This window comes from Thalassophryne amazonica, chromosome 13 (genome assembly GCF_902500255.1).
Source record: "Thalassophryne amazonica chromosome 13, fThaAma1.1, whole genome shotgun sequence".
Taxonomy (NCBI): domain Eukaryota; kingdom Metazoa; phylum Chordata; class Actinopteri; order Batrachoidiformes; family Batrachoididae; genus Thalassophryne; species Thalassophryne amazonica.
This window is the reverse complement of record NC_047115.1, coordinates 85133963-85158865: the sequence shown is the minus strand read 5'-3', so window position 1 is coordinate 85158865 and position 24903 is coordinate 85133963. Positions and strand designations below refer to the sequence as shown.

Sequence of the window (24903 nt, the reverse complement as noted above, 5' to 3'; positions counted from 1 at the left end):
TGAGTTCCCTCTGGGTGCTCCGGCTGCCTTCCACTTCCAAAAGACATGCAGGTGAAGTAGAAACTTTAAATTAACCATCAGAGTGAATGTGTTTGTCTGTCTATATGTGGCCCTGTGATGAACTGGCAGCCTATCCAGGGTGTATTCACACCCTTTGATGCACCTTTGGCAGCAATTACAGCCTCGAGTCTTCTTGAATGTGATGCCACAACCTTGGTGCACCTATTTTTGGGCAGTTTTGTCTATTCCTCTTGGCAGCACCTCTCAAGCTCTATCAGGTTGGATGGGGAGCATCGGTGCACAGTTATTTTCAGATCTCTCCAGAGATGTTTGATCAGATTCAGGTCTGGGCTCTGGCTGGGACACTCATGGACATTCACAGAGTTGTGCTGAAGCCACTCTTTGATGTCTTGGCTGTGTGCTTTGGGTCATTGTCCTGCTGAAAGATGACCTGTCGCCCCAGTAAGAGGTCAAAAGTGCTCTGAGCAGGTTTTCTTCCAAGATGTCTCTGTACATTGCTGCATTCATCTTTCCCTCATCCTGATTAGTCTCTTTACTAGTTCAATCTTTGTCTCATCAGACCAGAGAGTTTTGCCTCTCATGGTCTGAGAGTCCTTCAGGTGCCTTTTGGCAAACTCCAGGCGGCTGCCATGTGCCTTTTACTAAGGAGTGGCTTCCGTCTGGCCACTCTACCATACAGGCCTGATTGGTGGATTGCTGCAGAGATGGTTGTCCTTCTGGAAGGTTCTCGTCCATCCACAGAGGAATGCTGGAGCTTTGACAGAGTGGCCATCAAGTTCTTGGTCACCTCCCTCACTAAGGCCATCCTCCCTTGATTGCTCAGTGTAGGCGGGCAGCCAGCTCGAGGAACAGGCCAGGTGGAGCTGAATGACTTCCATTTATGGATGATGGAGGCTTTTACGACATGTATTGTCGCAGGGCATATATTGTCTCTGCATCGATATATGCCAACACCAGCACATAATGTTGCTGTCAAAATGTTTCAAACATTTAAGTGGAAATGTTCTGCTGTTGAAACACAGTCAAACAAAACTGAACAATTTAAAAGTGTTTTCATTCAGAAACAAAAAATAAAGTAACAATGAAAAAAAGGTAATGCTGCATTATTTTTTGTCTTCCTTGTTTGTTCCCGTTTGAACCTCTGCATTATTTACAGACTAAAATGTCGGCATTTTGAATAAAGTTTGCTGCTATAACATAATTAAGGACAGAATATTCTTGGAATCATGGCAGAGTTTGTGAAAGATGGGAACCAATCGCAGTCATGCAGATTGATTTTCTTAATAAAAATACTGAACATAAATTATTACCAAATGTACCGTGGATTACAAATCATACTAAAATGCACACTACAGCCCACTTACAGCCAAAGTCAGAAAATGTTGGGACCATATGGAAAATGCAAATAAAAAAAGCTGCAGTGATTCTTACATTTACTTTGACTTCTGTTTCACTGCAGACAGCATGAACCCAAGCTGTTTCATGTTTTATGTGCTCAACCTCATTTATACATTCCTCAGCTATTAGTCAGGCACACCTTTTATTGCTGGGTTACCAGGAGCAGGTCATCATGTGCCAGTCTCAGCCAGTGCTTGAACTGGTGACCTTCTGCATAAGTGGTTGGTGCTGTAACCACTCAACCATTATTGTACTTGGCCCCACAAATCTTAGAAACATGGTGTCTAACCAGATCCTTACTCTGGATGGCATTACCCTGACCTCTAGTAATACTGTGAGAAATCTTGGAGTCATTTTTGATCAGGATATATCATTCAATGCGCATATTAAACAAATATGTAGGACTGCTTTTTTGCATTTGCGCAATATCTCTAAAATTAGAAAGGTCTTGTCTCAGAGTGATGCTGAAAAACTAATTCATGCATTTATTTCCTCTAGGCTGGACTATTGTAATTCATTATTATCAGGTTGTCCTAAAAGTTCCCTGAAAAGCCTTCAGTTAATTCAAAATGCTGCAGCTAGAGTACTGACAGGGACTAGAAGGAGAGAGCATATCTCACCCATATTGGCCTCTCTTCATTGGCTTCCTGTTAATTCTAGAATAGAATTTAAAATTCTTCTTCTTACTTATAAGGTTTTGAATAATCAGGTCCCATCTTATCTTAGGGACCTCATAGTACCATATCACCCCAATAGAGCGCTTCGCTCTCAGACTGCAGGCTTACTTGTATTTCCTAGGGTTTTTAAGAGTAGAATGGGAGGCTGAGCCTTCAGCTTTCAGGCTCCTCTCCTCTGGAACCAGCTCCCAATTCGGATCAGGGAGACAGACACCCTCTCTACTTTTAAGATTAGGCTTAAAACTTTCCTTTTTGCTAAAGCTTATAGTTAGGGCTGGATCAGGTGACCCTGAACCATCCCTTAGTTATGCTGCTATAGACATAGACTGCTGGGGGGTTCCCATGATGCACTGAGTGTTTCTTTCTCTTTTTGCTCTGTATGCACCACTCTGCATTTAATCATTAGTGATTGATCTCTGCTCCCCTCCACAGCATGTCTTTTTCCTGGTTCTCTCCCTCAGCCCCAACCAGTCCCAGCAGAAGACTGCCCCCCCCCCCCCCCCGAGCCTGGTTCTGCTGGAGGTTTCTTCCTGTTAAAAGGGAGTTTTTCCTTCCCACTGTCGCCAAGTGCTTGCTCACAGGGGGTCGTTTTTCTGTAATTATTGTATGGCTTTGCCTTGCAATATGAAGCGCCTTGGGGCAACTGTTTGTTGTGATTTGGCGCTATATAAATGAAATTGATTTGATTTGATTTGAACCATCACCACACCCCAACACATTCCAAATTAGGGATAGTAATGAGGTTAAAAAAGAAATAATGTTATTTCAAACAGGTGATATCAACAAGTGACTGTAATCATGATTAGTCCTAAAGCGGTATCCACAAAAGGCTGAGTGAGCAGCAAAAGTTACAGTTACATAAAATTATAGACCTTTCAAAACAGCGATTTCTTTCTCCCTCTACAGTGTGTGATATGAATTTCAGTGCATAAAGAGCAAGGACGAAAGAATAGTTTGTACACCCATAGTCTCTGATCCCTCAGACAGCACTGCATCAAGCTTTGGCATGTGAATCTCATCACTGACACCGATCGATACGCACCTCGATACATATAGCGATACATGACGATACTGATGATTTGGTGCGATACGATTCACCCCTGTTCCCAATTCGATAGCGATTTTATATGTATTTGATGGTGATTCAATTCCTCACAATGCAATACGATGCGATTTGGTTGACTGTGTTCACATGAGCACCTGAAAAAAACAGAACATTGATATTTTTGTGTTTTCCAAATATACATATGCATGTAAACTGAACGGGAGCAGCTGATTCAAGCCCAAATCAATTGTAAATACATCAGAGGTCAAGCTGTTTTCGGACAATTCTTTTTCCAGTGTGGAGCTTTTTTGTGAAGTCAAGTCTGAAGGTGTTTCTAAAGAAGCTGTGGGGGATACAGCCTTATCATTTCGAGCCTTATTTATAGTAGACGACATTGAGGGAGACAAGCCTTGGAGGAACGATGACCCTTGGTCTTTGATTTCCTGTTATTATATTTAAGATAAGATAAACTTTATTGATCTCACAGAGGAGAAATTCACATGTTACGTCAGCTCTTAAAAAAACACACAAGATTGATGCAAGTCGAGGAAAATGTTCATCAAACAGCGTGTGCAAGGATAAGCAATAATAATAATACTTGTAACAGTACAAGACATAAGAAAATGAGGTAGAAATACACTCAACAAAAATATAAACGCAACACTTTTGGTTTTGCTCCCAAGGCCACTCTGAAAGGTGCAGTTTTGTTTTATTGGGGGGGGATACCAGTCAGTATCTGGTGTGACCACCATTTGCCTCATGCAGTGCAACACATCTCCTTCGCATAGAGTTGATCAGGTTGTCAATTGTGGCCTGTGGAATGTTGGTCCACTCCTCTTCAATGGCTGTGTGAAGTTGCTGGATATTGGCAGGAACTGGTACACGCTGTCGTATACGCCGGTCCAGAGCATCCCAAACATGCTCAATGGGTGACATGTCCGGTGAGTATGCCGGCCATGCAAGAACTGGGACATTTTCAGCTTCCAAGAATTGTGTACAGATCCTTGCAACATGGGGCCGTGCATTATCCTGCTGCAACATGAGGTGATGTTCTTGGATGTATGGCACAACAATGGGCCTCAGGATCTCGTCACGGTATCTCTGTGCATTCAAAATGCCATCAGTAAAATGCACCTGTGTTCTTTGTCCATAACAGACGCCTGCCCATACCATAACCCCACCGCCACCATGGGCCACTCGATCCACAACATTGACATCAGAAAACCGCTCACCCACACGACGCCACACACGCTGTCTGCCATCTGCCCTGAACAGTGTGAACCGGGATTCGTCCATGTAGAGAACACCTCTCCAACATGCCAAACACCAGCGAATGTGAGCATTTGCCCACTCAAGTCGGTTACGACGACAAACTGGAGTCAGGTCGAGACCCCGATGAGGACGACGAGCATGTAGATGAGCTTCCCTGAGACGGTTTCTGACAGTTTGTGCAGAAATTCTTTGGTTATGCAAACCGATTGTTTCAGCAGCTGTCCGAGTGGCTGGTCTCAGACGATCTTGGAGGTGAACATGCTGGATGTGGAGGTCCTGGGCTGGTGTGGTTACACGTGGTCTGCGGTTGTGAGGCTGGTTGGATGTACTGCCAAATTCTCTGAAACGCCTTTGGAGACGGCTTATGGTAGAGAAATGAACATTCAATACACGAGCAACAGCTCTGGTTGACATTCCTGCTGTCAGCATGCCAATTGCATGCTCCCTCAAATCTTGCGACATCTGTGGCATTGTGCTGTGTGATAAAACTGCACCTTTCAGAGTGGCCTTTTATTGTGGGCAGTCTAAGGCACACCTGTGCACTAATCATGGTGTCTAATCAGCATCTTGATATGGCACAGCTGTGAGGTGGGATGGATTATCTCAGCAAAGGAGAAGTGCTCACTATCACAGATTTAGACTGGTTTGTGAACAATATTTGAGGGAAATGGTGATATTGTGTATGTGGAAAAAGTTTTAGATCTTTGAGTTCATCTCATACAAAATGGGAGCAAAACCAAAAGTGTTGCGTTTATATTTTTGTTGAGTATTCAATCAATCAATTCAATCAATTTTTTTATATAGCGCCAAATCACAACAAACAGTTGCCCCAAGGCGCTTTATACTGTAAGGCAAGGCCATACAATAATTATGTAAAACCCCAACGGTCAAAACGACCCCCTGTGAGCAAGCACTTGGCTACAGTGGGAAGGAAAAACTCCCTTTTAACAGGAAGAAACCTCCAGCAGAACCAGGCTCAGGGAGGGGCAGTCTTCTGCTGGGACTGGTTGGGGCTGAGGGAGAGAACCAGGAAAAAGACATGCTGTGGAGGGGAGCAGAGATCGATCACTAATGATTAAATGCAGAGTGGTGCATACAGAGCAAAAAGAGAAAGAAACAGTGCATCATGGGAACCCCCCAGCAGTCTACGTCTATAGCAGCATAACTAAGGGATGGTTCAGGGTCACCTGATCCAGCCCTAACTATAAGCTTTAGCAAAAAGGAAAGTTTTAAGCCTAATCTTAAAAGTAGAGAGGGTGTCTGTCTCCCTGATCTGAATTGGGAGCTGGTTCCACAGGAGAGGAGCCTGAAAGCTGAAGGCTCTGCCTCCCATTCTACTCTTACAAACCCTAGGAACTACAAGTAAGCCTGCAGTCTGAGAGCGAATCGCTCTATTGGGGTGATATGGTACTACGAGGTCCCTAAGATAAGATGGGACCTGATTATTCAAAACCTTATAAGTAAGAAGAACAATTTTAAATTCTATTCTAGAATTAACAGGAAGCCAATGAAGAGAGGCCAATATGGGTGAGATATGCTCTCTCCTTCTAGTCCCCGTCAGTACTCTAGCTGCAGCATTTTGAATTAACTGAAGGCTTTTTAGGGAACTTTTAGGACAACCTGATAATAATGAATTACAGTAGTCCAGCCTAGAGGAAATAAATGCATGAATTAGTTTTTCAGCATCACTCTGAGACAAGACCTTTCTGATTTTAGAGATATTGCGTAAATGCAAAAAAGCAGTCCTACATATTTGTTTAATATGCGCTTTGAATGACATATCCTGATCAAAAATGACTCCAAGATTTCTCACAGTATTACTAGAGGTCAGGGTAATGCCATCCAGAGTAAGGATCTGGTTAGACACCATGTTTCTAAGATTTGTGGGTCCAAGTACAATAACTTCAGTTTTATCTGAGTTTAAAAGCAGGAAATTAGAGGTCATCCATGTCTTTATGTCTGTAAGACAATCCTGCAGTTTAGCTAATTGGTGTGTGTCCTCTGGCTTCATGGATAGATAAAGCTGGGTATCATCTGCGTAACAATGAAAATTTAAGCAATACCGTCTAATAATACTGCCTAAGGGAAGCATGTATAAAGTGAATAAAATTGGTCCTAGCACAGAACCTTGTGGAACTCCATAATTAACTTTAGTCTGTGAAGAAGATTCCCCATTTACATGAACAAATTGTAATCTATTAGACAAATATGATTCAAACCACCGCAGCGCAGTGCCTTTAATACCTATGGCATGCTCTAATCTCTGTAATAAAATTTTATGGTCAACAGTATCAAAAGCAGCACTGAGGTCTAACAGAACAAGCACAGAGATGAGTCCACTGTCCGAGGCCATAAGAAGATCATTTGTAACCTTCACTAATGCTGTTTCTGTACTATGATGAATTCTAAAACCTGACTGAAACTCTTCAAATAGACCATTCCTCTGCAGATGATCAGTTAGCTGTTTTACAACTACCCTTTCAAGAATTTTTGAGAGAAAAGGAAGGTTGGAGATTGGCCTATAATTAGCTAAGATAGCTGGGTCAAGTGATGGCTTTTTAAGTAATGGTTTAATTACTGCCACCTTAAAAGCCTGTGGTACATAGCCAACTAACAAAGATAGATTGATCATATTTAAGATCGAAGCATTAAATAATGGTAGGGCTTCCTTGAGCAGCCTGGTAGGAATGGGGTCTAATAAACATGTTGATGGTTTGGATGACGTAACTAATGAAAATAACTCAGACAGAACAATCGGAGAGAAAGAGTCTAACCAAATACCGGCATCACTGAAAGCAGCCAAAGATAACGATACGTCTTTGGGATGGTTATGAGTAATTTTTTCTCTAATAGTTAAAATTTTGTTAGCAAAGAAAGTCATGAAGTCATTACTAGTTAAAGTTAATGGAATACTCAGCTCAATAGAGCTCTGACTCTTTGTCAGCCTGGCTACAGTGCTGAAAAGAAACCTGGGGTTGTTCTTATTTTCTTCAATTAGTGATGAGTAGAAAGATGTCCTAGCTTTATGGAGGGCTTTTTTATAGAGCAACAGACTCTTTTTCCAGGCTAAGTGAAGATCTTCTAAATTAGTGAGACGCCATTTCCTCTCCAACTTACGGGTTATCTGCTTTAAGCTACGAGTTTGTGAGTTATACCACGGAGTCAGACACTTCTGATTTAAAGCTCTCTTTTTCAGAGGAGCTACAGCATCCAAAGTTGTCTTCAATGAGGATGAAAACTACTGACGAGATACTCTATCTCCCTTACAGAGTTTAGGTAGCTACTCTGCACTGTGTTGGTATATGGCATTAGAGAACATAAAGAAGGAATCATATCCTTAAACCTAGTTACAGCGCTTTCTGAAAGACTTCTAGTGTAATGAAACTTATTCCCCACTGCTGGGTAGTCCATCAGAGTAAATGTAAATGTTATTAAGAAATGATCAGACAGAAGGGAGTTTTCAGGGAATACTGTTAAGTCTTCCATTTCCATACCATAAGTCAGAACAAGATCTAAGATATGATTAAAGTGGTGGGTGGACTCATTTACTTTTTGAGCAAAGCCAATAGAGTCTAATAATAGATTAAATGCAGTGTTGAGGCTGTCATTCTCAGCATCTGTGTGGATGTTAAAATCGCCCACTATAATTATCTTATCTGAGCTAAGCACTAAGTCAGACAAAAGGTCTGAAAATTCACAGAGAAACTCACAGTAAAGACCAGGTGGACGATAGATAATAACAAATAAAACTGGTTTTTGGGACTTCCAATTTGGATGGACAAGACTAAGAGACAAGCTTTCAAATGAATTAAAGCTCTGTCTGGGTTTTTGATTAATTAATAAGCTGGAATGGAAGATTGCTGCTAATCCTCCGCCCCGGCCCGTGCTACGAGCATTCTGACAGTTAGTGTGACTCGGGGGTGTTGACTCATTTAAACTAACATATTCATCCTGCTGTAACCAGGTTTCTGTTAGGCAGAATAAATCAATATGTTGATCAATTATTATATCATTTACCAACAGGGACTTAGAAGAGAGAGACCTAATGTTTAATAGACCACATTTAACTGTTTTAGTCTGTGGTGCAGTTGAATGTGCTATATTATTTTTTCTTTTTGAATTTTTATGCTTAAATAGATTTTTGCTGGTTATTGGTAGTCTGGGAGCAGGCACCATCTCTACGGGGATGAGGTAATGAGGGGATGGCAGGGGGAGAGAAGCTGCAGAGAGGTGTGTAAGACTACAACTCTGCTTCCTGGTCCCAACCCTGGATAGTCACAGTTTGGAGGATTTAAGAAAATTGGCCAGATTTCTAGAAATGAGAGCTGCTCCATCCAAAGTGGGATGGATGCCGTCTCTCCTAACAAGACCAGGTTTTCCCCAGAAGCTTTGCCAATTATCTATGAAGCCCACCTCATTTTTTGGACACCACTCAGACAGCCAGCAATTCAAGGAGAACATGCGGCTAAACATGTCACTCCCGGTCCGATTGGGGAGGGGCCCAGAGAAAACTACAGAGTCCGACATTGTTTTTGCAAAGTTACACACCGATTTAATGTTAATTTTAGTGACCTCCGATTGTCGTAACCGGGTGTCATTACTGCCGACGTGAATTACAATCTTACCAAATTTACGCTTAGCCTTAGCCAGCAGTTTCAAATTTCCTTCAATGTCGCCTGCTCTGGCCCCCGGAAGACAATTGACTATGGTTGCTGGTGTCGCTAACTTCACATTTCTCAAAACAGAGTCGCCAATAACCAGAGTTTGATCCTCGGCGGGTGTGTCGTCGAGTGGGGAAAAACGGTTAGAGATGTGAACGGGTTGGCGGTGTACACGGGGCTTCTGTTTAGGGCTACGCTTCCTCCTCACAGTCACCCAGTCGGCCTGCTTGGGATCTGCCAGGGGGGAACTAACGGCTGGCTAAGCTACCTTGGTCCGCACCGACTACAGGGGCCTGGCTAGCTGTAGAATTTTCCACGGTGCGGAGCCGAGTCTCCAATTCGCCCAGCCTGGCCTCCAAAGCTACGAATAAGCTACACTTATTACAAGTACCGTTACTGCTAAAGGAGGCCGAGGAATAACTAAACAATTCACACCCAGAGCAGAAACGTGCAGGAGAGACAGGAGAAGCCGCCATGCTAAATCAGATAAGAGCTAGTAGCTACGCTAAGCTAGCGGATTCCTAAAAACACGCAAAGTGAATAATGTGTAAATAATTTAGAGGTGATTCAGCAGAAGGAGTGCTTTAGTTAAGGCACGTAAAGATTACACTGGGAAACAAATCGTAATCTAGATAACTAGATCAATCTGACTGCGCAGATTAAACAGCTAACAGATACAGAAAAACACCGCTGTGCTCCGGAACAGGAAGTGATACAATACCGCAGTGAGAGCCAACCACCAGTCAATGTATATTTTGTTGAGAATATGTATGTGTATATATATATATATGTATATATATGTGTGTGTATATATATATATATATATATATATATATATATATATATATATATATATATATACACACACACATATGCATACATACACGCATACACATATGTACACACATACCTATACACATACACATATACATATGCATATATATAAACATGACTGGGATTGAAAAACAGGCAGGAGCATCTTATTTACAATATGTGAAATGGAGTTTAGATGTGATAAGGTGACATTAGTGCAGGGATTTGTAAACAAGTTGTTATTGCAGATGATTTGTGGACATATTCATATTGCACGTGATTTGTGGACATATTATTGCATGTGGTTATTTCACAGTGTTATTGTACAGTCTGACAGCGGCAGGGAGAAATGACCTGCGGTATCGGACCTGCCTGTCACTGAATGAGCTGGTCAGCTCCGCTACAGTCCGGTGCAGAGGGTGAGGGTGTATTTTAGTCATTGGTTGTATTATCTGTGTGTTATATTTTGACTCATTGTTAGTTCCGTCCATGTTTAGCCCTCGGTCTTCGAGTTGATCTCTTTTCAGGTTTTAAGATTTGGTTCCTGGTTTGATTCTTTGTTCCTTTCATGTGTGGGTTTTGCATTTACTTTGTATTATTGTTGGGATTCTGTCTTTGTGTTTGTCCTACTGCACTATCTTGCACCAGCTTCCCTCACCTTCATTCTAATTCTGTCTGCTTTGTCTTACTGCACTCTCTTGCCTCCTGTCTTCCCTCATCTTTGATTCATCCAACCACACCCCCTTCCTGAATGTTCTCTGCACAGGTCTGTGTCTAATTTTCCAGAGTTACCACCAGTGTATTTAAACCCTGCTTCTCCAGTGTTTTCTGCCAGTTCATGGAACTTTATGTCCGCATTCCATCCTTTTCCACAGTCCCTGCCATGTTTTTTTTTTAACCTTGATTTTGTCTCTGCCATGGAACTCCACCACGTCATGTATTTGAACTCTGCTTGTTTCTTGGACCACGCCTCTGCCTCACAACTGCCAGTTACCGATATTTGGCTACTTGACAAACTGTGTACCAAACCTCTGCCTGTCTTCAATATTAAAACCTTTTCTCTAAATGTATAACAGTATTACTATCTGTCCCACAGACATTGTTTACCTTCCATCAGATGCTGACATAAATGACAGTGTAATGTGGAACAAAACTATTTTGGTCACAGTGATCTACAGGTTTTTTTGTGACTACACGTGGAACCTCATCTACACAGCTGGAAACTGAGAGGTGCGTTCCAATCACCTCCCGTTTGTCTGGTCTTATAAAGTCACTGGTCCTAAGAAGAATTTCCTAAGAAGTGCCTCACTCAAATATTGGTTGAAGCAAATCTGCCCCGAATTTGTCAAAACTTTGACAAGCATTTAAAAAGAACTGAGTACAGCAAGAATCTTATATAAAAGGGTGAAACTGGTAATAATCATTGATTATGGTAGGTGTACAATTACATTGACCGTGGGGTTTTTACGTAATTATTGTATGGCCTTGCCTTACAATATAAAGCGCCTTGGGGCAACTGTTTGTTGTGATTTGGCGCTATATAAATAAAATTGATTGATTGATCAAACGAAAGTTATTGAATTGCAATATGTACTATGTATATAAATAGTTTTGCTTTGGTATACCATAGACAAGTTGTGTGTCACACTAATCAGAATGTACATTACTATATGTTGCATTGTCAAGGTCTTTTCAAGCAACATGTTGTCCAAGTCCTAAGTTCAACAGGCTGGATCAAAAATCAGCGATCAGATTGTTTCGAATGCTGTTGGGATGCTGTATCAAATGCTTAGACCGTCTACGCCGGTTAGCATCGAGACAGCTAATGAGGCTACAGCTAATAAAACACTGATTAGCACGGCTTATGCTAGTGAAAATTACAACAAGCGGAAGGTGCAATGATGGGGGAAGAATCACCTCTTTCTCTGGGACAAAGTGAACTACGTGTATGTACTGTGAAGATTTAAAGAATGATATTACAGCAGAGATTGAGACGATGCATCAGGTGATACGGAGAGATGTTTAGAAGCTAAAGCAGACATTAATATGCTCTGAAACAAACTCAGAAAATGGAAACACTGCTTAGAATTCATTCAGAAATGAGAAATGGAAAGATCTCTCTGTGATGTTTCAGACAAAATGACTGCCATGGAAAAAGCACAGGAACCTTACAGAAAGATTATAGTCAACTACAGGAAAAATACATGGATCTAGAAAACAGAACCTGGAGGCAAAATCTTCAGGTGGTGGGAGTTAGTGAAGACACAGAAGCAGGGAAGACAACCCTCTTCATTACAGAATTTGTTTCAGAAGTGCTTAGAGAAGAAAACTTATAATTACCAATCCTGATAGATCGATCTCATCGGACTCTTGCCCCCAAACTATGAGCAGGAGAACGCCTGAGAGCCCTGATCATCCGTCTACACTACATCCCTGACAGGGAGAAGATTCCACAGCAAGAAACAAAGGCCGCCTATTCTACAAAGGATCACCTGTACACATCTTTCCTGACATGAGTCCCGAAGTCAACAAACTGTGGACCACATTCAATCCTGTCAAGGTGAAACTACGCAACGCTGGAATATCCTGCAGCCAGCACTACCCAACTAAACTCATCATCATGGTGAACAACACTGAATATTCCCTCACTGACCCACAGGCAGCTGAAAACTTTATCAAAACACAGCCCCCAACACAGAGAAGAACAGGAAGCTTAAAGGTATTTGAGGGTTTGAGAACTGTATTCTGAAATACATGATGATGACACCAGTAAAGAAATGTCTCTGAAGACATATATACAAGATCATTTAGAATTAATTGTTGCTATTATTCTATTTATAAATGATAAAAATGATTTTTAATATACTTTTTTGCTTAAATTATGAAAACTGGCCCAAAAATGAGTGTCGGCCCATCAGGCATTGTGCGGTATGCCAGATGGCCTGTCCATGCCGGCTCACGTCGAGCGACTGCTGGGATAGGCTCCAGCCCTCTGTGACCCTTGATTGGCGTAAGCAGGTATAGAAATGAATCAAAGTCTAAACGTATCACCAAAATGTATTAATGAGATAATGGTTCAGGCTCTTGTGAACTTTCAGGGACTGATAAGATTTTATTAGATGCTCAGCACCAATGAGCAGAGACAGTGAATATAAAAAAAAATAGACTCACTGCAACTGAGCAGATAATGAAACATAGAGAAACATGTCAGCTTTACTCTAGAACTGACTGACACCAAGAGCAGGTCAAACATATATACTGAATTCAGCACAGACTGGACAGGAATGAGCCTGTGTCTGAGACGTCTTAGAGCTCCACAGAGGTACATAAAGTGCATTAGCCGCACTGCTGGAGTAAATCCCAAAGAGGAAAGTAAATTGCTTTAAGACTTAAAATTACCCATCAGCCTGTAAGCATCGTGTTGGATGAACAAAGCCCATGTCCATGTGAGGATTACCACATAGCATGAGATGCAAAACCACAAGAGAGGATAACAGACTTGATGTTTAGGGGAAGTGCAGCAGTTTCTGAAAGCTACTGTCAGAGAGCTTCAAGTTCTAAGTGAACCACTAAACACTCAATTGGGATCAGTCTGGGGAGGGTGCATTGGGGTTGCGCCTGGGTTGCTCCCCTGGTGGTTCATCAGGCTGCTCCAATGACCCAGGTGGGTGCCTCCCTTACCCCTGGGACCTTCTGCTGTCCTGGATCTCCTGGTTTCCCCTGGGGCTCTGCATCCTGGATCCTATTCTGTCAAGGTACGTGCACTTGACTGTGTGGCTCCTGTCATGATGAAGTGATCCATGTCACATGGGAAGATTCTGTAAAATAAATAAATGGACTGCCCGGTACGCCAGATGGCCTGTCCATGCTGGCTCATGCCCAGTGACTGCTGGGATACGCTTCAGCCCTCTGTGACCCTTGATTGGAGTAAGCAGGTATAGAAAACGAATGAAAGTCTAAATGTATCACCAAAATGTATCAGTGAGATAATGATTCAGGCTCTTGTGAACCTTCAGGGACTGATGAGATTTTATTAGACGCTCAGCACCAATGAGCAGACAGTGAATTAAAAAAAAAAATCAATAGACTCACTGCAACTGAGCAGATAATGAAAAATACAGAAACGTGAGCTTTACTCCAGAACTGATTGACACCTAAATGGTAAATGCACTGCATTTGTATAGCGCTTTCCATTTGCATCAGACGCTCAAAGTGCTTTACAAATAATGCCTCACATTCACCCCGATGTGAGGGTGCTGCCATACAAGACACCCACTACACACCGGGAGCAACTAGGGGATTAAGGACCTTGCCCAAGGGCTCTTAGTGATTTTACGGTCAGGCTGGGATTTGAACCGAGCATCCGTCACTTCCTTCTGTACTTTGGTCTTGGCCACACACTAGCCTCAGTAGTGATAAGATATTTAGCGGTGATCTGAGTCTCTGGTGTTCGTGGCCTGTTTGTGGCCTTCACCACAATTTGGTTTTGGGTGTTCCCAAGGGGATCAAGGCTCTGGTGTCCTAGAATAGGCGTATAGATATGCTCACTAAATAAAACGTTATACGCTGATCAGTTAGGGCAGGTGAATGTCACACAAGCACACTATGTTCACCCACGCACCATATGTTATCTGTCTTGCAAGATCAAGTTGCATATATATATATGTATATATATATATATATATATATATATATATATATATATATATATATATATATATATATATATATATATATATATGTACAAGGTCTATTAGAAAAGTATCCGACCTTATTTTTTTCAAAAACCATATGGATTTGAATCACGTGTGATTACATCAGACATGCTTGAACCCTCGTGGGCATGCGAGAGTTTTTTCACGCCTGTCGGTTACATCATTCACCTGTGGGCAGTCTTTGAGTGAGGAGTGGCCCACCCTCTCGTCGATTTTTTTCATTGTTTAGGAATGGCTCAGAGACTGCTGCTTTGTTTGATCAAATTTTTTTCAAAACTGTAAGGCACAACTGAGTGGACACCATTCGATAAATTCAGCTGGTTTTCGGTAAAAATTTTAACGGCTGATGAGAGATTTTGGTCTGGTAGTGTCGCCGTAAGGACGGCCCACGGTGCCTGACGGCGATCTGCGCTTCGAGGCGGCAGCGTCTCGCCGTTTCAAGTTGAAAACTTCCACATTTCAGGCTCTGTTGACCCAGGAAGTCATCAGAGAACAGAGAACTTTCAGATGAAGTCGGCATGAGGAGTTTATTCGGACATTCCATTGTTAACGGACATTTTGTAATGAAAGAACGTGCGGGCAGAGTCGCATGTCGGGCCGGACCCGACCGCGGGGGGTCGCGACAGGAAAAACACCTCCGTTGGAAACCTTGACGGGCAAGTTGGAACATGCCCAAGCTGTTAAACAATTTCTCAGTTACTCACTTGTTGAAAGCCATCAAAAGCCGCCTGAATTTTACAAATGGTTTTCAACACGGAGGTGTTTTTCCTGTCGCGGCGCACACAGATTTGCCGAGTCATCACGGAAACGACTCGGCGAATTTGCGCGCACGTCTTTCATTACAAAATGTCCTTAAACAGTGGAATGTCCGCATAAAGTCCTCATGCCAGCCTCTTCTGAATCTTCTCTGTTCTCTCACGACGTCCTGGGTGAATTAAGCCTTAAATTAGGATGTTTTCAGGTCGAAACAGGCCGATGACGGCGCCTGGAAGCGCTGCACGACGTCCCGCTGCGTGGGAAGTCCTTACACTGACAGAAACACCCCATAATCTCTCATCAGCCGTTAAACTTTTCACCAAAACCAGCTTAATTTCTCGAATAGTGTCCACTCGAATATTCCTCACAGGTCCAGAAAAATTTTTGATAAAGCAACGCGCGCCGTCTCGAGCACCGTGTGAAACAAAGGAATTCAGCCAAGAGGGCGGGACCACATCTCACTCAAGGCCTGCCCACAGGGAAATGACGTCACCGACACGCGTGAAAAAACTCACGCATGCGCACGAGGGTTCAAGCATGATTGGTGTAATCGCACGTCATTCAAATCCATATAGTTAAAAAAAATAAATAAAAGGGTCGGTTTATTATCTAATAGACCTCGTATATATATATATAGTTCTGCCAGCTTTGCCAACATACCATCACTATATATGCAGACAGGGTGAAAAAAGGTACATTAAATAAAGAGGCAATGTTACTGTGTTCAAACCCACAGACTGTATATATAGTGGACACGTCTTCTGTGTCCTAACCCGTAGGATTTCTGAGGAGTGGTTCACCATCTTGGCGGCAGGGTTGGTACGACTAGTCATAATATGTAATAGTTGACTACTGCTAGCAAGTGCCGCATAATTTAATTACCATGATTTTCATTCAAATTAAGGGCATGTCATTAAGACAAATAACCTGCTTATAACAACTGTGTAGGTGATGTATGTCTATGGCTTCTGTCATAGGTATGTTCATTCTGTTATGGAATAATTGTTATGCAACCTTGCTGAAAGCTGCACTGTCTGCACATAAAGTTATTTTAGTGGCATGTCTCATGCCCTAAACCTAATGTCCACATCAGTAATAAGAAAACAGGCTGTTTCAAAGACAAGGTGTGATGAACTAAACCATTGTTCTTAGAACTAAGCAATCTTTCTCAGAATTGATGAGTATCTCAGAGTAGCACACGAAGTTTTTAATAAAGGGGAAGTGGATAGCTGAAGAAAAAGAGATGTCAGCAACGGGAGTGTGTGTGTGTCGGCTGAGCGCTCAAAAATCTCTGTACTTGTATTTTTTTTTTTCAGTATAGGGTTTCAATAAATTTTCTGAATTGATAAAGAATATGGCAGTCATCCATAATTAACAATCGCAACACTTCCATGGTTGTTTTACAGAAACAATTTAATGTGTACATTTTCATTGTGGGATTGATTTAAAATGCTTCCTAGCTTGAAAATAATTGCTTTTATTTCAGAGAATCAGGAAATCTCCAAAACCTTGGTTCTGCTTTCATTTTCACTTTCCACCAAAGATTCTATTGCAGAGAATAAAGGAATTAGATTTCAGACAATACAGCACATCTTGACCCAGATAATTTGGTCACTTTTCAAACGGGTCCAGCTCATCAATAAAGTCAATTTAATGTACAATGGATCATTTGAGGTCAGCTCAGTATATAAATCTCATTGTTCCAGGCAATGATAGCTGGCCATTAGAAGTGAGTTCTTTAGAACAGCATACAGACCAAGTGTGTTTTCACCGAGTGGCCTCTCATGGAAGTATGAGTTCTCGCCTTCAGATTGGCCAATTTGCTGAAGTGAAATAGCGCCAACCTTGAGAATATTTAACCTGTGCAGAATGAAAGTTATGGAAAATGAATAGCTGTATTTGTGGATTTGTTTTTGTTTAAGGCTCAGTCACACGGTACAATGTGATCGCTGAACAAATCAAATAAAATCAGTTTTATTTATATAGCGCCAAATCACAACAAACAGTTGCCCCAAGGCGCTTTATATTGTAAGGCAAAAGCCATACAGTAATTACAGAAAAACCCCAACAGTCAAAACGACCCCCTGTGAGCAAGCACTTGGCGACAGTGGGAAGGAAAAACTCCCTTTTAACAGGAAGAAACCTCCAGCAGACCCAGGCTCAGGGAGGGGCAGTCTTCTGCTGGGACTGGTTGGGGCTGAGGGAGAGAACCAGGAAAAAGACATGCTGTGGAGGGGAGCAGAGATCAATCACTAATGATTAAATGCAGAGTGGTGCATACAGAGCAAAAAGAGAAAGAAACACTCAGTGCATCATGGGAACCCCCCAGCAGTCTAAGTCTATAGCAGCATAACTAAGGGATGGTTCAGGGTCACCTGATCCAGCCCTAACTATAAGTTTTAGCAAAAAGGAAAGTTTTAAGCCTAATCTTAAAAGTAGAGAGGGTGTCTGTCTCCCTGATACCAATTGGGAGCTGGTTCCACAGGAGAGGAGCCTGAAAGCTGAAGGCTCTGCCTCCCATTCTACTCTTAAACCCCTAGGAACTACAAGTAAGCCTGCAGTCTGAGAGCGAAGCGCTCTATTGGGGTGATATGGTACTATGAGGTCCCTAAGATAAGATGGGACCTGATTATTCAAAACCTTATAAGCAAGAAGAAGAATTTTAAATTAACAGGAAGCCAATGAAGAGAGGCCAATATGGGTGAGATATGCTCTCTCCTTCTAGTCCCCGTCAGTACACTAGCTGCAGCATTTTGAATTAACTGAAGGCTTTTCAGGGAACTTTTAGGACAATCTGAACAAAGGAAAAAAGTCACAAAGCCACAAATCGTTGAGAAAAAGTGGACGAATGAGCCTGTACTTGTCCCATCACTGAAAAGCCTGTGAGTGCAGAGTTCAACCGAAACGAAACCGAAACTAACAAAAGAAAAACGAAGCGAACTGTGACTTGTGAACATTTCTGCAGTGAGTCTGTGCTCTCCACAGCCACCTGCAGCTGCATTGTCTTGTCAACAGGTTTGTCTTCACTATAACAACATGTACGCGCACTGCAACGTGCGTAAATAGTTAAAGTAGTTGATCAAACGTTGTTGCTGCTATTGTTTCTGTATGTAAACGTTGCTTTTCGTCCCACACATGGACGAGTCACGTTCAGCTCGTCGGATCTTAAGTTATAGATCTGTTCAGATTTTGCAATGTTTGTGCAAGACATCAGACTTGGGAGGTTGGATGAAATTGGACGACAAATCAAACAGAACGCTGATGGTACGGGAACTACGCAAACAATGAGGAACTGTCAAGACAGAAAGCAAAATGGAATACAAAGGAATAGCGGTTGTTGTCAAGATTCGTTCACATTTTTCAACAGTTTGAAAATTCTGATGAAGCTGGACGATGGTTAAACGATGTCTCCGAAAGTCAACAGAAGTCCAGATTTCTTGTTTCGTTTTGGCTTCGGTGTCCTTCGTTAGTTCCGTGTGACTGGGGCTTTACATTGTCTTGTTCAATTATAAAACTACATAATCTTAGACACACTTTGCTTTTATGACATAATTTGCCTCAGCACACTTCAATCAATCAATCAATCAATTTTTTTTTTATATAGCGCCAAATCACAACAAACAGTTGCCCCAAGGCGCTTTATATTGTAAGGCAAGGCCATACAATAATGATGTAAAACCCCAACGGTCAAAACGACCCCCTGTGAGCAAGCACTTGGCTACAGTGGGAAGGAAAAACTCCCTTTTAACAGGAAGAAACCTCCAGCAGAACCAGGCTCAGGGAGGGGCAGTCTTCTGCTGGGACTGGTTGGGGCTGAGGGAGAGAACCAGGAAAAAGACATGCTGTGGAGGGGAGCAGAGATCGATCACTAATGATTAAATGCAGAGTGGTGCATACAGAGCAAAAAGAGAAAGAAACAGTGCATCATGGGAACCCCCCAGCAGTCTACGTCTATAGCAGCATAACTAAGGGATGGTTCAGGGTCACCTGATCCAGCCCTAACTATAAGCTTTAGCGAAAAGGAAAGTTTTAAGCCTAATCTTAAAAGTAGAGAGGGTGTCTGTCTCCCTGATCTGAATTGGGAGCTGGTTCCACAGGAGAGGAGCCTGAAAGCTGAAGGCTCTGCCTCCCATTCTACTCTTACAAACCCTAGGAACTACAAGTAAGCCTGCAGTCTGAGAGCGAAGCGCTCTATTGGGGTGATATGGTACTACGAGGTCCCTAAGATAAGATGGGACCTGATTATTCAAAACCTTATAAGTAAGAAGAAGAATTTTAAATTCTACTCTAGAATTAACAGGAAGCCAATGAAGAGAGGCCAATATGGGTGAGATATGCTCTCTCCTTCTAGTCCCCGTCAGCACTCTAGCTGCAGCATTTTGAATTAACTGAAGGCTTTTTAGGGAACTTTTAGGACAACCTGATAATAATGAATTACAATAGTCCAGCCTAGAGGAAATAAATGCATGAATTAGTTTTTCAGCATCACTCTGAGACAAGACCTTTCTGATTTTAGAGATATTGCGTAAATGCAAAAAAGCAGTCCTACATATTTGTTTAATATGCGCATTGAATGACATATCCTGATCAAAAATGACTCCAAGATTTCTCACAGTATTACTAGAGGTCAGGGTAATGCCATCCTGAGTAAGGATCTGGTTAGACACCATGTTTCTAAGATTTGTGGGGCCAAGTACAATAACTTCAGTTTTATCTGAGTTTAAAAGCAGGAAATTAGAGGTCATCCATGTCTTTATGTCTGTAAGACAATCCTGCAGTTTAGCTAATTGGTGTGTGTCCTCTGGCTTCATGGATAGATAAAGCTGGGTATCATCTGCGTAACAATGAAAATTTAAGCAATACCGTCTAATAATACTGCCTAAGGGAAGCATATATAAAGTGAATAAAATTGGTCCTAGCACAGAACCTTGTGGAACTCCATAATTAACTTTAGTCTGTGAAGAAGATTCCCCATTTACATGAACAAATTGTAATCTATTAGACAAATATGATTCAAACCACCGCAGCGCAGTGCCTTTAATACCTATGGCATGCTCTAAACTCTGTAATAAAATTTTATGGTCAACAGTATCAAAAGCAGCACTGAGGTCTAACAGAACAAGCACAGAGATGAGTCCACTGTCCGAGGCCATAAGAAGATCATTTGTAACCTTCACTAATGCTGTTTCTGTACTATGATGAATTCTAAAACCTGACTGAAACTCTTCAAATAGACCATTCCTCTGCAGATGATCACCCAGCTGTTTTACAACTACCCTTTCAAGAATTTTTGAGAGAAAAGGAAGGTTGGAGATTGGCCTATAATTAGCTAAGATAGCTGGGTCAAGTGATGGCTTTTTAAGTAATGGTTTAATTACTGCCACCTTAAAAGCCTGTGGTACATAGCCAACTAACAAAGATAGATTGATCATATTTAAGATCGAAGCATTAAATAATGGTAGGGCTTCCTTGAGCAGCCTGGTAGGAATGGGGTCTAATAAACATGTTGATGGTTTGGATGAAGTAACTAATGAAAATAACTCAGACAGAACAATCGGAGAGAAAGAGTCTAACCAAATACCGGCATCACTGAAAGCAGCCAAAGATAACGATACGTCTTTGGGATGGTTATGAGTAATTTTTTCTCTAATAGTTAAAATTTTGTTAGCAAAGAAAGTCATGAAGTCATTACTAGTTAAAGTTAATGGAATACTCAGCTCAATAGAGCTCTGACTCTTTGTCAGCCTGGCTACAGTGCTGAAAAGAAACCTGGGGTTGTTCTTATTTTCTTCAATTAGTGATGAGTAGAAAGATGTCCTAGCTTTACGGAGGGCTTTTTTATAGAGCAACAGACTCTTTTTCCAGGCTAAGTGAAGATCTTCTAAATTAGTGAGACGCCATTTCCTCTCCAACTTACGGGTTATCTGCTTTAAGCTACGAGTTTGAGAGTTATACCATGGAGTCAGACACTTCTGATTTAAAGCTCTCTTTTTCAGAGGAGCTACAGCATCCAAAGTTGTCTTCAATGAGGATGTAAAACTATTGACGAGATACTCTATCTCCCTTACAGAGTTTAGGTAGCTACTCTGCACTGTGTTGTTATATGGCATTAGAGAACATAAAGAAGGAATCATATCCTTAAACCTAGTTACAGCGCTTTCTGAAAGACTTCTAGTGTAATGAAACTTATTCCCTACTGCTGGGTAGTCCATCAGAGTAAATGTAAATGTTATTAAAAAATGATCAGACAGAAGGGAGTTTTCAGGGAATACTGTTAAGTCTTCTATTTCCATACCATAAGTCAGAACAAGATCTAAGATATGATTAAAGTGGTGGGTGGACTCATTTACTTTTTGAGCAAAGCCAATAGAGTCTAATAATAGATTAAATGCAGTGTTGAGGCTGTCATTCTCAGCATCTGTGTGGATGTTAAAATCGCCCACTATAATTATCTTATCTGAGCTAAGCACTAAGTCAGACAAAAGGTCTGAAAATTCACAGAGAAACTCACAGTAACGACCAGGTGGACGATAGATAATAACAAATAAAACTGGTTTTTGGGACTTCCAATTTGGATGGACAAGACTAAGAGACAAGCTTTCAAATGAATTAAAGCTCTGTCTGGGTTTTTGATTAATTAATAAGCTGGAATGGAAGATTGCTGCTAATCCACCGCCCCGGCCCGTGCTACGAGCATTCTGACAGTTAGTGTGACTCGGGGGTGTTGACTCATTTAAACTAACATATTCATCCTGCTGTAACCAGGTTTCTGTTAGGCAGAATAAATCAATATGTTGATCAATTATTATATCATTTACCAACAGGGACTTAGAAGAGAGAGACCTAATGTTTAATAGACCACATTTAACTGTTTTAGTCTGTGGTGCAGTTGAAGGTGCTATATTATTTTTTTCTTTTTGAATTTTTATGCTTAAATAGATTTTTGCTGGTTATTGGTAGTCTGGGAGCAGGCACCGTCTCTACGGGGATGGGGTAATGAGGGGATGGCAGGGGGAGAGAAGCTGCAGAGAGGTGTGTAAGACTACAACTCTCCTTCCTGGTCCCAACCCTGGATAGTCACGGTTTGGAGGATTTAAGAAAATTAGCCAGATTTCTAGAAATGAGAGCTGCTCCATCCAAAGTGGGATGGATGCCGTCTCTCCTAACAAGACCAGGTTTTCCCCAGAAGCTTTGCCAATTATCTATGAAGCCCACCTCATTTTTTGGACACCACTCAGACAGCCAGCAATTCAAGGAGAACATGCGGCTAAACATGTCACTCCCGGTCTGATTGGGGAGGGGCCCAGAGAAAACTACAGAGTCCGACATTGTTTTTGCAAAGTTACACACCGATTTAATGTTAATTTTAGTGACCTCCGATTGGCGTAACCGGGTGTCATTACTGCCGACGTGAATTACAATCTTACCAAATTTACGCTTAGCCTTAGCCAGCAGTTTCAAATTTCCTTCAATGTCGCCTGCTCTGGCCCCCGGAAGACAATTGACTATGGTTGCTGGTGTCGCTAACTTCACATTTCTCAAAACAGAGTCGCCAATAACCAGAGTTTGATCCTCGGCGGGTGTGTCGTCGAGTGGGGAAAAACGGTTAGAAATGTGAACGGGTTGGCGGTGTACACGGGGCTTCTGTTTAGGGCTACGCTTCCTCCTCACAGTCACCCAGTCAGCCTGCTTTCCCGGCTGCTCGGGATCTGCCAGGGGGGAACTAACGGCGGCTAAGCTACCTTGGTCTGCACCGACTACAGGGGCCTGGCTAGCTGTAGAATTTTCCACGGTGCGGAGCCGAGTCTCCAATTTGCCCAGCCTGGCCTCCAAAGCTACGAATAAGCTACACTTATTACAAGTACCATTACTGCTAAAGGAGGCCGAGGAATAACTAAACATTTCACACCCAGAGCAGAAAAGTGCGGGAGAGACAGGAGAAGCCGCCATGCTAAATCGGCTAAGAGCTAGTAGCTACGCTAAGCTAGCGGATTCCTAAAAACACGCAAAGTGAATAATGTGTAAATAATTTAGAGGTGATTCAGTAGAAGGAGTGCTTTAGTTAAGGCACGTGAAGATTACACTGTGAAACAAATCGTAATCTAGATAACTAGATCAATCTAACTGCGCAGATTAAACAGCTAACAGATACAGAAAAACACCGCTGTGCTCCGGAACAGGAAGTGATACAATACCGCAGTGAGAGCCAACCACCAGTAGAGGCGATCCTGAAATTAGCAGCTCTATGCGCTGAACTGATTTAAAACAAAAAACGATTTTTGAATTGAAAATCATTTTTAATCAAATTGTGACCCCATGAAGTGGAATCAAATTAAACTGTGACATTTTTACTGAAAGACAAAGTGAATGTTCACTGAAAGGCTTCAGGCTGCTCTCGGACCAGCGGCTCTACACAGACTTTATTGTGGTGATTTACACACAGATGCAGAAAGAAACACTGACACACCGGCACACAGATGCCAAACCTCACTGTGTGTGTGTGTGAGTGATGTCGGTCACTCCTTAGCTATTTAGTGATGTCATAAAAGTACTCAGTCGAATACATTAGAATCAAATACAATTAAGTTAAAGTGGAAGTTGAGAGAAAAATAAATACTGTGTTTTCAAGAGTACAAGTTGTTCCTTTTTTCTTTATCATCAGCTCTTTAATTTGGGATTTTTTTGTATTGTTGTCATGTAGTTCTTATCATTTATATATAAATATATTCATTTGTTCATTGTTGGAATTTGTTTTGTTTATTGCTTTGAATCCTGGGAACTTCCTGTAGAAATAACTACTAGAAATTCTGTTAATACAAAAGCAGTGGTGGTGGCCAAGTGGTTAAGTATGCTTGTGTCCACTGTGAAAGTTTTCTGATTTGACACCACCCCTGCCCATTCTCCATGGAGTTGTGTCAAGAAGGGCAGCCGGTGTAGAACTTCTGTCACAACAATATGCAGGTGACCCCAAATAAAACACGGGAGAAGCCAATGGAACTTTTTTTATTATTAATACAAACGTAATTTTTCGGTATGGAAGTCACAGGGCCCCTCAAGCTAGTAAAAACAAAACAAAAAAGCACAACTTATACACTGGAAAATGCACAAAAAGCAGGTTTAATGCAATACAACAACATTTTTCATTCTTTTCTGCACTGTATATATATATATATATATATATATATATATATATATATATATATATATATATATATATATATATATATATATATACTGTACATGAGGTTGACAGTATTTACTGTTTTTCACTGTTTGTGTGCAGAAGCCGGCTGTGATGGACTAACTCACTCACCCACTCAGCTACAGTGTTGCTGTGGAAGCCCTACACGGTTACCACCACAGGGAACATGCAACAGTTGTTTTCTGATTCACAATTGGCCCACAGATGGTCCACTAAATATAGAAATCCTACACCAGCTGCTGTCTGCAGTGCATGAAAAAGGCCAAAGCAATTTATTCATTGACATTAAAGGAGTCCAACGTTTTCAGTAGACGGAGCTTGAATTAAAATAGATCATGATGAA

The 24903-nt window shown here is 41.7% G+C and overlaps 1 long non-coding RNA gene across 1 annotated transcript; it reads left to right on the top strand.

The window, feature by feature from the left end:
* The first annotated feature begins 345 nt into the window (after positions 1 to 345).
* Positions 346 to 24903, top strand: LOC117523594. The gene is made up of 4 exons (XR_004564551.1): positions 346 to 504; positions 5157 to 5162; positions 17657 to 17665; positions 24893 to 24903. It is a non-coding gene; the product is annotated as an uncharacterized LOC117523594 (long non-coding RNA).